This window comes from Mesocricetus auratus, unplaced genomic scaffold, assembly GCF_017639785.1.
Source record: "Mesocricetus auratus isolate SY011 unplaced genomic scaffold, BCM_Maur_2.0 Super-Scaffold_100022, whole genome shotgun sequence".
Lineage (NCBI taxonomy): Eukaryota > Metazoa > Chordata > Mammalia > Rodentia > Cricetidae > Mesocricetus > Mesocricetus auratus.
Genome location: NW_024429203.1, coordinates 31,508,770 through 31,524,699, shown reverse-complemented (window position 1 = coordinate 31,524,699; position 15,930 = coordinate 31,508,770). Strand labels below are relative to the sequence as shown.

The 15,930-nt window shown below is 44.6% G+C and overlaps 1 long non-coding RNA gene across 3 annotated transcripts in view; it reads left to right on the top strand.

Moving 5' to 3' along the window:
• The window catches only part of LOC110340786, a 144,455-nt gene that overhangs the window by 80,591 nt on the left and 47,934 nt on the right, over positions 1 to 15,930 (top strand). For 2 of the 3 annotated variants that reach the window (XR_005870367.1, XR_005870368.1), the window contains exon 3: positions 10,386 to 10,549. The exons of the other annotated variant lie outside the window; for it this stretch is intronic. This is a non-coding gene — a long non-coding RNA (uncharacterized LOC110340786). The remainder of the gene's footprint in view (positions 1 to 10,385; positions 10,550 to 15,930) is intronic. 3 annotated transcript variants of the gene reach the window in all.

The following is a 15,930-nucleotide window of genomic DNA, read 5'->3' as shown; positions in this document are numbered from 1 at the left end:
TACTTTATGGTCATTCCAGCAGTGAGGATAACTGCCTCAAAAGGGCCAGGCAAGTCACACACATTTATTCTCATTTACACCAGCACCCTCTAAGGAGCTAAGAAAAATAGTGATTTGCCTAAACTTGAACCCATGATGATGGCCAGCGTTGGGTTTACTTCAATGTGCTGGGCTTCAAAGACCCCTGGTCTTTCTGCTTCATGATGGTGTCCCCTCCTTGTCCTTTACAGCTCTCAGCACTCAGAATCACCCCAGCCTGAGCAGGCTGTCTGAAGGCAGAGTGTCATTTTTATTTATTTTTTTGTCCTTAGTTATTTTGAATTGTAGGACTAAGTATTCATTATCTTATTTGAGCCTCACAAAACATCTGTGAAGTTGAGAAGGCAGCAGTTATTAAAATAGAAACCATAAATCGAGGACAGTGAAGCCTAGAAAGGTTAAATGATTTCCTCAAAGCTTGAGATAATGAAGATGAAATGATGCTCGCTTCTGAGCTTTCTGGAACAAGTGTCTATGTATTTTCTGGTAACATCATTTAAATATCATGTTTAAAGTACCACACATATTTCTTTTTCTTGTGCAAGTATATGTTATGTGCAGTGTGAACGTGTGTGTGTGTGTGTGTGTGTGTGTGTGTGTATGTGCAGTGTACATGTGTGGTGCATGCATGTGGAAGTGTGTTGTGCAGTGAACACGTGTTGTGTGCATGTTTAAGTGTGTTATGGGCAGTGTACAAGTGTGGTGTGTGCAGGCGAACATGTGGGTGTGTGCACATGGAAATCAGAGTAGGCTATTGAGAGTCTTCCTTTATCCACCCCCTACCCTATTGCCTCTCTTTGAACCAGAAACTTGCTCTGCTGGCTTTGGGGGTATGCCTATCTCATGTCCCAATGATGGAGCTAAAGCACTTGTAACCATGCCTTTCTCTTGGCACACATGCTGGGATTCTAGCTCACGTCCCTATGCTTCTAGAGCATATGATACTACCTACTAAGCCATTTCTCCAGCCCTAGTAACGCTGTCTTAGTTACTTTTCTATTGCTGTGAAGAAACTCCATGATCAAGGCAACTTATAAAAGAAAGCATTTAGCTGGGGGCTTGCTTACAGTTTCAAGGGGTGAGTTCATGAGCATCACAGCAGAAAGCAAGACAGCAGGCAGGAAGGCATGGTGCTGGAGTGCTGAAGCAGTAGCTGAGAGCTCACATCTAATCCATTAGTTGCAGACAGAGAGAGAGAGAGTGGGGGGAGGGGGAGGGAGAGAGGGAAGGGAAGTGGGAGGTGGGACAGAGGGGGAGGGACATCCAGCATTTTGAAACTTCAAATTCACTCTCAGTAATATACCTCCTCCAAGACTATACCCTCCATGTTCTTTCTTTTTTTTTCTACATTGGTCTCATTCAAACCAGTACAAAGACAAATTTCTTATGAAAATTAAAAAAGAAAACAAAACGAAATGCTTCCCTGAATTAAATAAAAACCACATATAGTTCTGATTTCCAGGGACCCATGCTTTTCAATTTACTTCTTAGTAGCATAGGCCTATGGTGGCAACTCACCATGCTGGGACATGGTGCTTAGCTGTGCGATGATTGGGGTTGGGCAAAGCACCCAGGAGGGTCACCATGTCAACCTTTTCCTCTATGTGACCCCCCCTTTGCCTCTTCTCTGAACTGACTGCACATCCTGACTTCAGCAGCTTGTTTCGGGAGTCCAGGTGTTTATCCAGGGCTGTTCAGGACTCTAGTGTTTATCCAGGGCTGTTCAGGACTCCAGTGTTTATGCAGGTTCAGGACTCCAGTGTTTATCAGGGCTGTTCAGGACTCCAGTGTTTTTGCAGGACTGTTCAGGACTCCAGTGTTTATCAGGGCTGTTCAGGACTCTAGTGTTTTTGCAGGGCTGTTCAGGACTCCAGTGTTTTTGCAGGGCTGTTCAGGACTCCAGTGTTTATGCAGGGCTGTTCAGGACTCCAGTGTTTATGCAGGGCTGTTCTGGAGCCCAGTGTTTATGCAGGTTCAGGACTCCAGTGTTTATGCAGGGCTGTTCAGGACTCCAGTGTTTATGAGGGGTGTTCAGGACTCCAGTGTTTATCCAGGGCTGTTCTGGAGCCCAGTGTTTATGCAGGGCTGTTCAGGACTCATATCCAGGGTGATGGAGTACAAAGGCTCCCTTGGCTTCTGTTCTCATGAGGATGTACGGGTTGCTTTAGATAGAAGAGATGGAAGAAGTAGGGAGATGCCCCTCCTCAGTACTGTTCACTACCCCTGCAGCTCATACCAGTTCACTGTCAGGGGCCTCTCTGAAGAGTCGCCCCACTCTTACTGAGGAACACATTCATACTTGTTTGTTATTAATTAGGATTAAATGTTGCACCATGGCGATGCTCTGTGTGGTCCTCAGCTCAACTGGGAAGGTATCAGGGCTGGTAGCTGCTCAGGGTGAGCACAGACAATGGAGGAGCCGAGTGAGCATCCTGAGGCGCTGACATGAAGGTAACCAGAGCAGTCTCCTTAGGGTAGACTATGATTTAAATTTCTTCCTGTTCACCAGAATTCTCAGAGCTGTCACTTTGTCACTGGCTCCTATTTGGAATCTCCCTGCTCCCCTAGAGCTCAGCAGAATATTTTTGTCGCTGCTTAGACATCTTAGCATGTAGAATTCACACAAAGACCAGTGACTTCTTGGAATCAAAGATGGAGATTATTCAGATGTGACCTGTAGCCAGAGTGAGTTTCCTGGTCTCACTAGGCCTGCTCTGCGAGCTCTGCTTGTGCTTCCTGGAGCTCTGTGTGATTTTATCTTTCCCTTCTCTCTGCTCTTTTCATTGTCTTCCCACATCTCTCTATGGAAGCCCTGGAAGCCAGTAAGTAGTTAATCTCCAGAGGTCTTGTTAAAATGTGGATTCTGATTCAGTGGGCCCAGAGTAAGGACTCGGAATCCCAGGTGGTAGCAATGCTGCTCCCACACTCCAGGAGCCCGTGTTCTGACACCTGGGACTCTGAGAGCTGGCCGGCCTGAGGATCAGCCTTTGTGCTCCTGGCTGTGCAAACCCACAGGCCTGCCACCACAATGCTGGGGTTCAGGGTTGAGCAAAGTCATCATCACTTGTTCTAGTCTCCAGGCCTGCAGTCCCGCTGTGACTGCACTCAGACCCAGAGCTTCCTCTGTTCCTCGTGAGGCTCACTGTACCCAGGATGCTGCAGTTACACTTTCTCAGGTCTCTGCCACAGGGACATTAGTGTGCTTTGCCTCTTGTCCCTGTTTCTGCCCTGGCTCCTTTTAGTGGCAGAGCTGCATTCCTCTGCATCTGGAGACAAGAGGGAGGGCAGAGTCTGCAGGACAGGTCTAAGGTGCGCAGGAAGAAGAGGAATCTGCCCAGGTTGTAATCAGTGCACTGCTCTTGATGTTCCGATCCAGTATTGAGGGACCCTACTGTTGTCAACAGACTCCATCGAACTTCTTTTGCCTGTGTAATTTATTCTCCCACGCTTCTTGCTTGACTGTGGCTGGGGACATTTGCCTAGCACCTAGTCATGGGGCCGGCCTCTGAGGTGAGGTTAACTGCTGTGCAAATGCGATTTTAGGCCGTATTATCCTTAAGCAATCCAGTATGCTCCTTTGGGTTCCCTCTTCCTTGACTTCCCAGCAGGTAAAACGTGCCTTTTCCAACTCAGAAAGGGTCCACTTTAAAAATTGCCTGGCCTTTAGAAGCACTGTGTTGTCTTTAGTTGGAGTCCCAAAAGTTTATGTCAAATGTTTTCATGTACAGTGATCTCATACTAGAAATGTAAGATTCCTGGGTTCTCTGAGGAAGTGGGGATCTGCTCTTAGCCTGGGTAGGTGAAGAGGTGAGGATGAAGCAGGGAGGAGCTGACTCAGTGTGGTCCAGAGTTCAGATGTTTCAGAGGTTAGAGATGGAAGTCAGTGCTCCAGGGTCAAACACGTTGGGAAAATCCAGCAGCCTCCCTGGTACCCGCCCCCACAGGGCCTCTGCATAGGAAGGCAGGCCCTTTGCTGTATCCCTTGCCACAGCTCACTACCTGGGCCGACAGTGCAACTCCATAGTGAGGCCAGCGGTTCATGACATGTGAGGTGAGCTCCATCCAAGCAGAAAACCAAGGCAAACTAGATGGTGAGGTTCTGTGTCTGGTGGTCACCGGGTGAGGCTGCTGGAAAGAGCGTTCCTTCTACTCTATGATGTGTGTTGTTACTATTCTATACTGGTTTGATTGAGAAATGCTTCCCAGAATCTCAAGCATTTGAAATCTGGGACACCAGTTAGTGGTGATGTTTGGGGGAGGGAGAAGTGGTTCAGCCCTGCTAGAGAAAATCTGTTTCTAGGGGTGGCCTTGAGATTAGAAGCCTTGCACCATTTCACTCTCTCAGCTTTATGCTTGCAGTTCAACATGGGAGCTCTTAGCTTCTTGTTCCCGCTACCCAGCCTCCTGCTTGCTCTCATTCTACCTTGATGGACCCTATCTGCAAGTGTTACAGCTCCAGAGGGAAAGGTATCCTGACTGTCAGAAGTCAGGCTATGCATGCAAGTGTTGTAGCTCTGGAGGGAAAGGTATCCTGACTTGTCAGGAAGACTATATATATATTTTTTCTTTTTTCTGTGAATGGAGGCATCCTGGATACTTACAGCTGTGAGGAGAAAGGTCCTGACTTGTTGGGAAGTCAGGCCATCTGAAACAGGGTTCTAGTGGGGGGGGATGGTCTCCCCACAGATGTGGCAATCCTGCTCCTCTCCTAGAGAGCCACCACACCAGGGTTCTGCTGTGATCACCTAAGGGAGTTTCCCTGTGGATGTATCCATTGCTTTTCTTTTGCTCTGTTCCACTAGGGAGATTTCCAGGAGAGAGGTTCTATTCTTCTCAGCTCTGGCCCAAGTTGTTACTTGTCCGGCTTCAGTCTGCCAAGCGGGAAACTCCTGCAGAAATGTAGCAGTCTGCTCCAGCCCCAACAACAAGTTGTTACTTCTGCTAGCTCCGCTAAGAGAGATTCCCAGTGGAGGTGTCTGTTTCTTCTCTGCTACACTCTGCAAAGAGAGTTTCCCAGCAGATGTTCTGCCCCACTCCGGTGAAAGCAGGTCTTCACCCAAACTCTTTCAAGGGATTCATTTGGGAAGGAGGAACCCAGTAGTCTGGCTGTCTCTGCCAGGGTGGAAAAGAGCAGCTGCCAATATAGGGCTTATATAGAGTTTCTTATGGGTGGAGTTTTTCCAGGGAGATTTTCAGGGAGGGAATCAGTCAGATTTCAATATTCTTGAGCTTGGACAAGATTGATTAGAGTTTGGGCTAGAGGTTGGATGGTTTTCATGTTCAAGGATTGGTTGGTTTCATGTTCATGAAGTGGGGGCCAGATTTGGCTCTGGTTTCAGGGCCAAAGTATGTTTCCTTCACAGGCCCCTTTTAGTCTTTTGGCTCTAGTTTCAGGGCCAGGATGTGTTTCTTTCACTGGTGTTGCTGTAAAATAAACCACATGCTTGGTGAGGGTATTTATTGTGGAAGGTACTTACAAGAGAAACTGGCAATCCAGGTGAGTCAGCAGCTTTCCAAGATCGAATCTGAAACTGGAAAGAGAGCAGGAGTGTCTCCTGCACAGCCTTTTCTTATCACATCTGTGTGTGCCTCTAACCACGCCCAAGTGGGTGTGGTCAGTGGCACAGGTATCTAAAATCTCTCCCTACTCTCTGGCTCTGGTTTCAGGGTCAAAGACCCTTTTACCCTACACTATCCATCTGGAACAAATAAGCCAGAATAAGTCCTCTTCCTTAAGTTACCTTTGGTCACAGTGTTTCAACACAGCAACAGAAGGGCAACTAATACATGCCCTTTTCCGGTTTTGCTTTTAATTTTGACTTTGTTTTGAGACAGGGCTCACAATGAAGCTCATGTGGACCTCAGAACTAGCTATGTAAACCAGGCTGGCCTCAAACTCAGAGTGATCTGGCTCCTGTTGCCTCCTCAGAGCTGTGCCACCATGCCAGGCAAGTTACTCTTCTAGTTGCTTTGACCAAATACTCGATAGCGAGCAGCATAAAGGAGAGAGGGTTTGTTTTTTCTCAGAGTTTAGGGGGATGCAGTTTATCACGGAGGGGAAAGCATGGTGGCAGGGGTGACATTGGTATGCAGTAGTGACTACTCACATCTTGATGGACTAGGAAGCAGACAGCATTTAGACATAAAGGGGGGCTGGGCTACAAGCCTTAAACATCACCCCTCCCCCAGGAATTCTTTCCTTTAGCAAGGCTTGGGACAGGCATTCAATCACATGACCCAAAGCGTCATTTCACAACCACAGCTTTGGAGACAGATTACCTGGAGTGCACTTATGGATTCTCTGTTCACCTTCTACATCCTACAGTGAAAGGGGAAGTGACTTGTTGACTGTAGTCTGCTCTTCCCCCTTCATTCAGTCACAGATAAGTCCCTGCCTCTGTGATTACTCTGATTTCACTGGAGGGTAGTATTTGGGCACCATGATTCCACTGAATCTAAGGACACTGACGTGCTATTGTGGCATGAACTGAGTTGAACTCTGAAAACAGCTTTATCAACAATGAAACTTTTCTTTTGGTGTGTATCTATATATGATGTGTGTGTTCGTGTATGTGCAGGGGTCTATGTGTTTGTGTATACATGCATATGGGTGTGAGGTCAGAGGACAATCCCAACAGTTGTGTTTTAGGTGATATTCATCTTCTTTTTGAGGCAGTCTTTCATTGTTCTGGTGCAGGCAGGTTAGATTGGTCAGCCATTGAGCCCATGTCACCACCTTCCAATGCTTAGAGTATAAACATGCACCTCCGTGCCTGGCTTTGTGTGTGTGTGTGTGTGTGTGTGTGTGTGTGTGTGTGTGTGTGTATGTCTGTATGTCTATATGTGTGTACATGCATATGTGTGTGTACATATGCATGCTTGTGAGTTAGTGTGTGTACATGCATGTATGTATGTACATGTGTATATATGCATGTCTGTATGTGTGATTCTATATGTGTGTGTTTAGGTAAGAGAGAGAGTGTGTGTGTTGTGGTGCTGTGGGGTAAAACTCAGGTCCTCATGTTTATAAGGCAAGCAATTTAACGAATGAGTTGTTACCACAACCCAGTAATAAAAACAGTGTTTTATTCTTCAACTGCCTGATCCCTGGATTCAGTATGTGACTTCAGAAAGGAGAGCGGCAATTTGTTTGTCAAAATTCTGTTATTGGTGCATGATCTGGAAAACTTCAACAGAAGAGGTCTAGAATCTGGGGGGGCGGTTGTCATTGTCATAATAATGGATTCAGCCTGGGCTTGTGATTCTTATCATTGATTAACACCTAGAGGCCATGTGGCATTTTCTCCTTGGCAGCTTGCAAGTGCTCTGTATTTTGCTGTGTAGCCATTTTATTTTGCAGTAATGTAGTTGACTTCTAATAAGCTGGGACTCGTGAGTGGCTTTAATGTGTTTAATAAGTGAGCCACAAGGGGAAATGATCTTGGTCAGTACAAGCTATGGCAGCTTGCTTATGGGCAAGATGATACTGCTATACAGGAGTGCTAGAGCTTTTATATAGAGGGCTGCAGATGAGCAAGTACTCCTCCTTGCACCTTAATAGAAACCAGTGGGGCATCAGCTGCAACTGACCTTAGCAAGGCCACAGTTTCTTACACTGCAGGGGAGGGTGAGAGAGGACTCTGGTCCTCAAAGAGAAGGTGTGTGTTTCTAGTGAAGCTGAACCAGGCGGAGGGGCTCTAACACTTTCCTCTCTCTCTTATTGTGCTGCTCATCCAGGTCCACCAAGACAGCTACATTCTACTCTGAATTCACAGGGGTGTGTGAGGTTTTGAGCTATAAATCGCTAATGCCAGTCCTAAATAGTCCGTTACTGAACTGGCTGCCTCAAATCCATTAGCTGCACTGAAGGGCAAGGAGAAATATGGGGAAGTAGATAGACATTTCACAGTGTATGGTACCTAAAGAGTGAGTCCTCTAACCCTGTTCCACTACGAGAACTCATGTGCACTTTGTTTTGTGTCTTATATGGCTTCCTACAGGAGCTGAGCTGAGACGTGGGCTGGGTTGGGTACAAATAGGGGCCTTCGGTTTCTCTTTTGAGAGGAAACATTGCTTAGAAAGCTCTAGTAGCTAAAGTGAGGAACTGCACTAAATGGTCACAGCATTAGGAAGGTTGAGAACCACTGCCCTAGACAGTCCTGAAGCAGGGAAGCTCCAGGGTTTGGGAGAGAGAAACATGAGAAACGGTTTACCTGTGTTGTACTGAAATCCAGCCAAGTGGGAGAATGTGGCTAGAAGCCCTATCCCACCACATTGTATTAGTTGTATAAGCTCTGAGCCTTCAGATTTTTGAGATCCATAAAATAATAGCAGATTTGGGGAATAAACAAGTACCCAGAGTTCCTACTCTGCAGAAAGTGTGCCATCAAAAGGAACCACAGTAGAAAATGATCTTGATGGAATAATTTCATATTCCAAAGGTTTAAAAGGGTTAGACCTAGAATTCTCAGTTTCTCTAAATCAACCCAGGAAATTAATAAGGAGTAAGAAGAGTATGTAGGCCATATTTCAAACTATTACTCAAACAGGAGTAAGGACCAAAATAAAACAATGGAAATAGATTAGGGTATAATAAGGGAAAATATCCCCCATGAGATGTGTTACTATGTAGAGACCAAACTGGAAGTTATGGAAGTTGACTAAGTTTAAACAACCCTGTCTACCACATCACTTAAGACAATTTACAAAGACATGGGAGGACGGAGGTGTGAAGAGTGAGGAGTTATTACATAAAAGTGCAATTCAACACTTCAGCTCATTAAAAAAACAGTTTGAATTATAACATGAAAAAATGGTAATGAATGAAGGAAAACTGTACAGCTTGGGCTCTCCACAAAACAACCAAAACCATCAACCAAACAAAACATGTCTCCAATCATCACATGAAGAGAGCAAGACTTGCTGTGCTTCTCCTAATGTACTCACTGCTACTCCTTCTGTTGCTTCTGCCATGACTTCTGCTATCATTTAGTTCCAAGATACAGAACTTCCATAACTTGAACTTCCGGACCCATCAGTCTTAACCTAGATGTAGGTGGTTCCCACAGGTGATGCATGTTATGCTGATGTTTTCTGATGAGGCAGTCACGTCATGAAGTTTGTAAGGAAAAAAAAAAGGACCGTGTGTGCATTTCAAAAACTAGTTAACACTAAGTTAAGAAAACATCAGCATAACTTGCATCATCTGTTTCCTGTATGTGGCCATTTATACTCTGCTGGCTTCCCCTTGAGGAGATCTTCCACCTCCACCTGCACAGCTATTTAGGTCTGGACCATTACTGCCTCCTTAGTTGTGAAATGTGTCCTTGATATCACTAGAGGTAGGTGATCTGTGTATGTGTGGCAGTCATTGTTCCCTTCCAAGGCATAATTCACCTTCATCACCTTCCAACATTGTGGCAATGAAAAGCAAACACTCAAGAAGAGGCTTTCCTTCCCTCAAGATTCTCCACTGATGTCTGTGGCATCCATAGTCCCATGCTACTCCAGGGTCTGGCTTATCCTAGTCCTCGCTGAATATCAGAACAAAGGAAGAGAAGAACTTGGAATCCAGACCCTTGAAGATAAACAGAACCACTGTAACCCTTCCCCAACTGATAATGGGCTATGGTGACCATGTTATTTTTCTCATGCCCAGCCACCATGTAGTCCCATGCTCATAGTCATGGGCAGAGCTGGGCTAGTGTAGACATCTCTCAGAAGCCTCTGGACTTTACCCTACAGCCAGAGGATAGCAGATGTGTCTTTTGGTAGGCTGGCACAAAGACAGAAAGAGAAGGCAAGCGTGGCTTCTCATGAATTCTCCACTGGAAGTTGGCACTATTCTTGTAGTGGGCAGCAAGGGAGGTAAGAGCTAGCTAAGATGATGAAGCAGTAAAGGCTTATAACTTGGTGGTTCCTTAAATCAATAGTTTAAAAATTGTTGTTTAGAATTGATATAAAGGGAAGGGGAGTTTTAATATTCTGCTAGTACAGTTTTTGTCCTCCCTTTATGTCCCCAGTGACATTGTATTGCGACCATTTTATGTATCTTCTAAATGCCTTTGATTCTTTAACAGTAGGGCACTTTCAAAGCTTGTCACGTGTTGTAATATTAATCTAATCTTAGGCTTTGGCTTATTTGACTTCTCTTTTCTTTCTCAGTTTTTATGCCAGTCACGATTGGATAGCCTTAGTCAATCTGAGTTGCTAAGGGCAGAAATAATTCACATAGACATGTTTACTATGTCTTACTCAAAATACTTTAAGGTTATTTCTTGCTTTCTATGTAAATAGTTTTCATTTCTTGATTGCTTCTATTTTCTTTATGCTTTTTTTTGAGCCAGACAACGTCTTTGGAATTGTACTAAAGAGCTTGGAAGAGAGGAGGGATAAAGCAGTCCTTTGCTGTAAGCACTCCATGCTGTTACAGTGATGGCCATTTCCAGATTGCTGTCGCTGAGGTGTGAAATGTACATAGGTACCTTGTGAAAGCAGTCAACACAAAGAGGTGAGCCCCAGTAAGGAGCGCCCCTTTCCATTTTCCCTGCATGCTGCCCACCTCTGTGTGAGTCACACTAACATTCGTTTTGCTTGTGATATAGTTGTGTATTGAAACGAACAGTGTACTTCTTACATAATCCTGAACATTTTTTTATGTCCTGTATTAGCTGACCTCATTGATCACCTACTCATTGCTTAGTCAGGGCTGACTCGGATAGATCAAGAGAGGCTGTTATACACAGTGTCAAAGAACAGCCTGGTTCAACATTAGTGTTGTCAGGATTATTCAGCTGAGTACTGAGTTCTGACTGTGTTGACTGGGGTAGAAGTGGCAACAAGAGTTCATTTTACTGAAAGATCCTCAGGACTTACCAATGGATAAATGTATAGTAGATTCTCGGTAAGATGTTTATATAAATATGATAGCTTTTTACTTCACAAGCATTGGCATTAATATTAATTAAGTGGGTGTCTCCCCCTACGTGCCTATGTTGGGGTCACAGGCATGCACCACTGTGGCCAGTTTTTGCATAGGAACTGGAGATCAGAACTGTCATGTTTTCATGATGATACTTTAGAAACTGACTCCCCTGTCACCAATCCCCTGCCCTAAGTCTTTTTTTAACTCTGTCAAGTTGAATATGGAAATTGATCATTAGACCTACAAAGAGATGAAGTAAGAGGATTGATTCCTAAAATCTGTTTACACAATGCCACTAAACATACTGAAATATCTACTTCACAGACAGTATTCTATTAAAAATGCAATCTTCAAAATTCTATTTAAGGCATTTGTCTTTTTTAGGAGGTTTGTATGACACCTCTGCCTTTTTGTATGTATAGTTGTATATGCTGGTAAGTCCAGTTTTTTCTTTTCTTATTAAAAAATTACTGGTTTTCTATCATTTCCATGAACATTGTTCAAGGCAGAAGCACATAGACATAGTTGTCAATGAACACGATAATGTCCCTGCTCTTATCGCCTTATATGATAGTGGAGATTGGGAATACACATGTGCATCTGTAAGCTAATGTTACTGACGTGTGTTGTAGAGAACAAGGAGGGCTCTTTTACATAGGGTGCTCTCAAATACTATCTTTGAGGAGGTGACGTGTGAACAGAGACCTGGATTGAGAAATGTGAAAGACCGTGAAAATATCTATGGGGGAAGGCTTCAGAAAGAGAGACCAAGAGCAAAGGTTCATTATTGTTTTCCCCATGGAACCGTTGCATTAAACACGTTTGGGGGAAGAAAGGGTGCTCCAAGGAGGAGCCCTGAGTGCAGCTGCTCTGATTGATACCCTTTGCCAATTAAGACCTCTTCGGTACCTCAAAGGAAGGCACAGGGCTACCTGTCTTGTGAAAGACAAATGGACTCTGGAGACATTTTGATTCTGTGATTCACACATGCACCAGACCGATGGAGCAAAAGCTTACTTTTCTTGTGTGGAGTTCTTTGGTACCCAGTGTCCAGTTTTGGCCTTTAAATGCGTTATACCAGAGTTTGTCATTTCTCCAAAGGCTCAGGCATAGGAGTCCTATACACTGGATTTTTAGCAATACTATATTTTGCCTGAAAACACAGGGTTTTTAATGAATTATTGCTCCAGCAGCAGGTAGTCTTTCTTATGTTTAATCACCTGCTCACTGCATCTGTTTCCTAATATCTTGGGTGTGAGAGAGCTTGGGCATTCTGGGACAAATAAGGGCTCTCTCGAGTCAAGTTCATCAACCACTTAATAATAATATAATGCTTCTGTGGGGGCCTCTGCTTACCTATCTGCTAAATTTCTATAGGTCTTTCTTGATGTTAAATCACTCTTCTGTTTGGCAGTGGGTGAGGTCTCATGAAGTTACCTAATTTACCTGGCAGGCAGATAGGTGAGAGACATTCAAGTACCCAGCGAGCTTACTCTCTGATAGAGGATTTATCTGGCTTTGTAGGCAGAAACACTCATGCCAATGACCACTCTCTCAGCCTTCCTGGTGGTAGTCAGAGGCTAGATTGTGGATCTTGAGAGGGTCATCAATCCATTTACTGGGTACAGAGTCTGGGAGAAGAAACAGAGTGTGCAAATATTCTACCAAGTGGCTCTCAAACACAGCTACTGTGGTGTGTGTGAAACTTACATCCCTGAGCTGGACAGTGTTGTTTCTGCCTTTAAAAAGTTTGAGGGTCAAATGGTGAAGTCCTACAGGAATAACTATCAACAACTTCTGGAGACCATGATGCATTCCAAGTGGACATTATCAGCATTTAGAAAAAGCAGACTCCATAGACCTGTACAATGGACAGTTAAATAGTTCTCCCATTCAGCGTTTATGGCTGGTTATGGTACATCCATAGTCAGGAAGGAGAAAAAGGAAGGAGGGAGGAAGATGGGGGAGAGAGACAGAGAAAGGGGGAGGGAGGGGAAGAGGGAGAGGTGGAGGGGAAGAGGGAGAAGAAGGAGACACACAGAGAGAAACACACACACGAGAGAGAGAGAGAGAGAGAGAGAGAGAGAGAGAGGACTCTGTTCACTTTTTTTCCTCTATTCAGTCACATATAGCCTACAGAGTGGCACCGTGCATATTTTAGGTGAATCTTCTTACTTCAGTCCCTCACAGACCACAGATATTCCTAGAGATTTGTCTTGTAGATGATACTAGATCCTGTCCAGTTGACAGCCATTATTAACAGGTTCCATTCTGTTTTAGGCATACTATAGCCTCCTTGTATGGATATTACCTCATTTAATCCTCCAGCCAAACTGTAAAGCAAGAGTTTATATTTTCCTCCTGCGATAGTCTCAGGAGCATAAAGAACTTACCCAGTACCCTCCAGTTGAAGAAGTACTGAGGCAGGAATGATACTACACAGTGTGTGGTGGCTGTGCTTTACTGAACTGTCAGAACGTCTCCAAGCCTTTAGTTACTAAACACCATACTTATCCTCCATGCCCAAACTGTAGGGATCTCCCCATGATGTAACAGCTAACCAACTATTGCCCAGCACTAGAGACTACTGTTAGAACCCTGGCTCCAGCACCCCAGCCATTCTTAGTTCTAATCCATCGATGCCTCTATACCCACCTTACCTTGGGCTCAGGGAAAATTGACATTTCAGAGAGATTAAGTAGGGTCCCAGGTAGAGCTCAAGCCCAGCTTTTCTTTTTATTTCTGTAAGTTGAGTCTCGTCGGTTTGCTTTATGACATATGACTACAGTACCTTTTATGGAATGAAGTATGAAATAGTGAATATGTCGGTTTTATATTTTCTCTCTAACCAACATTTAAACTTCATGTGGTTTACTTCTTAACATGCAGTTTAATATATACTCCAGTGTCTGTGGTTAAAACCTTGATGCTTTTATCAGACAGAAGCATGTAAGGAAAAGATCACTGCCAGGCAGTTTGGTTCTGATACTCTGCATTTGCGGGACATATGTTAGGGTGGAAAATAGCACACGCTTATATAACGAGTGTAGCCGTCTGTCCTCATGTGTACTTCATTTGATCCTTGCAACCACTCTGTGGACAGAAACACCCACTGGATGTAGAATTCAAGACTGGAGGAAAGACTTCCAGGACTAAAGGAAGATCTACAGGGAATGCCTCATCATTGTTGGGCCTCAGAGCAGTAAGGCAAGTTAAGTTCCTGTCCAAGAATGTTAGATGCCTATTCTGACCCAGGCTGTGGGAGGCTCTGAGGAGGCAGAGCTAAAGCCAGTTTCTTCTGTACAGACTGAAAAGCAAGCTGCGAGACAGACTGGTAGAAATTATAACTATATACACTAATATAGATACTGTGTGACCTGAAAGTAGGAAGGGGTTATGAAAGTTAAAAATATTATTCAGAAGTCCAAAGCACTCTTCCTTGATTAGCATGATTCTTTTTCTTACAAAACAGATTTTTAAGCATGTATTATATGTTTATGGGTGTTTTGGCCACATGCATGTCTATGCACCATATGAGGAAGTACCCATGGAGACCAGAGAGGCTGCCACATTTTCTGTAACTTGAGTTAAAGATGGTTGTGAACATGGTGTTGGGAACTGAACGTGGGCCCTCTGTAAGATCTGGAAATTCTCTTAACCATTAATCCATCTTCTAGCCCATGATTCTCCTTTCCCCCTTTAACGTGTGTGTGTGTGTGTGTGTGTGTGTGTGTGTGTGTGTGTGTGTGTGTGTGTGTGGTTAGAGGACAATCTTGGGTGTCATCCTTGGAAATGGTACCCACTTCCTTTGATTCAGAGTCCCTTACTGCCAGCAGTTCACAAATTAGGCTAGACTGGGAGGCTGGTGACCCCAAGGACCCTACTTTCTCTCCTTCTGTAGTGTTACAATTATGCATATATGTCACAGATTCTAGGGATCAGACTCACATCTTTAGTCTTGAGAGGCAAGTACTCTACTAAGTGAACTCTCTCCCCAACTCTTGCCCCCCCTACCCCTGGCCCCCAGCATAAAGGACCAATACTGATGGACTACAAATCTGGGATTCACTGGGTTGGATACAGTGGAAAGATAAAGGGGGTCAAATATCCCAACTGTAATGTTTCAGGCATTATGCTGGCCTGCCTCTGTCTCCTGGCAGAATGCACTCAGACAGTACCCTGGTCAGTCCAGGGTTCTATGATTGTAGTCTGCACACAGGTGCAAAGGATCCCTTTAAAAGACAGACCTCCTCGTCCGCTTACACTCTCTTCTCAAGTTCTCTTTGCTGCTCTCTTTCCCACTGCCCCCTGGGGCAGACAGGACTTTTCCTGTCTCATTCTTCTGTCATCTCTCTGTGTCTTTATGTCTCCTTACCTCTTTTCTCTTTCCTTCCCCTCCCTCCCCTTTCCAATAAAACTTCTCACTTAAGCTCTGTCTGTTCTGTCCCCCCCAATCACCCTCACCTGCCATGGAATCCTCCATGGGCCCCCACACAAGGTCCCCCTAAAGTTTTATCATAACACCAACTATTAGCCAAAGCACCATTTAAATAATCGTCATAATGTGTAGGCTGAGCAGGGGAGGATGTGAAGCTGAGTTAGGGAGAAATGGGGGGTTTGAGAGGTTCAGTGGCTTGAATGTCTTAATAAGGCCCAGGGTCAGCTGGAGAAGAGTAAGGATTGTTGGTGCTCTGGGAGTTGCATACTAGATAGCAGAAGTGTTGAGGACCAAAGGGTCAACTGTACTTTGAGGGCAAGGCTTTGACTGAGGGATGATGGACGGTTTCTGAAGTGTCCAAGGTTACTGTGGGATATATAAGGTTGAGTAGAAAGGGGGAACTTGAAGGAGTTGAAGGTACAATTAGAGTGAAGGAAGCACAAGAATTAAGGTGACAAAGGTGATTAATGGTTGCACTGCAGGCATTTGACATACTGAGTTGGGGATGTGAAGGAATTAAGCTGGCGTT